This window comes from Triticum dicoccoides, chromosome 5B, assembly GCF_002162155.2.
Source record: "Triticum dicoccoides isolate Atlit2015 ecotype Zavitan chromosome 5B, WEW_v2.0, whole genome shotgun sequence".
Lineage (NCBI taxonomy): Eukaryota > Viridiplantae > Streptophyta > Magnoliopsida > Poales > Poaceae > Triticum > Triticum dicoccoides.
The window spans coordinates 6,387,817-6,388,813 of record NC_041389.1 but is presented as its reverse complement, the minus strand read 5'-3'; positions in this window follow the sequence as shown (position 1 = coordinate 6,388,813).

The window sequence follows — 997 nt, the reverse complement described above, 5'->3', positions numbered from 1 at the left end:
ACGGGCGGCAGGGGCGGCGAGGGCGACGGCACGGCGGCACGGCGGCGGCGCCGGAGACCACGATAGATCGAGAGGCCGCGAGAAGTGGAACGAAGTGCGACGAGATAACTGAATTTTCGTAAGTGCCATATATATATGAGGGGCCTTTAGTACCGGTTGGAGCCGCCAGCCGGTACTAAAGGCCAATTTTGGCTAGCCCAAGCGGCGGGAAACGAGGGCCTTTAGTACCGGTTGGTGGCTCCAACCGGTACTAAAGGGCTACACATTACTACCGGTTGGAGCCACCAACTGGTACTAAAGGCCGTGCACTGCCACCGCAGTGCGCTATGTTTAGTCCCACCTGGCCGAGCAAAGGGCAGCCGCACTGGTTTATAAACCCAGCCGCGGCTGCCCTTTCGAACTCCTCTATTTAGCAGGCTTCTGGGCCTAACTAGGGCGCGCTGCCCTGTGAGTCTGCTGGCCCTACTGGGCGTGTATTTGCACACCCAAGGTCTGGCAGGCCCACAAGGCAGCGCCCCAACAATTTTTTTCTTTTCTGCATTATTTATTTTCTTCTATTTATTTTTGAGTAATTTTTTTATATAGTTATTTTCTTTTCTGCTTTATTTTTTTCTTCTATTTATTTATGAGTAGTTTTTTGCCGTATTTAGTTTTTTTTGAATATTTTTGCTTTATATAATTGTTTTACTTTTATGCATTATTTATTTTCTTCTATTTATTTTTGAGTAATTTTTTTATATAGTTATTTCTTTTCTGCTTTATTTTTTTCTTCTATTTATTTCTGAGTAGTTTTTTTGCCGTATTTAGTTTCTTTGTGAATATTTTTGCTTTATATTTTTTTTTCTTTTCTGCATTATTTATTTTCTTCTATTTATTTTTGAGTAATTTTTTTATATAGTTATTTCTTTTCTACTTTATTTTTTTTTCTTCTTCTTCTTCCTCTTCCTCTTCTTCTTCTTCTTCTCCTTCTCCTTCTCCTTCTACTTCTTCTTCTTCT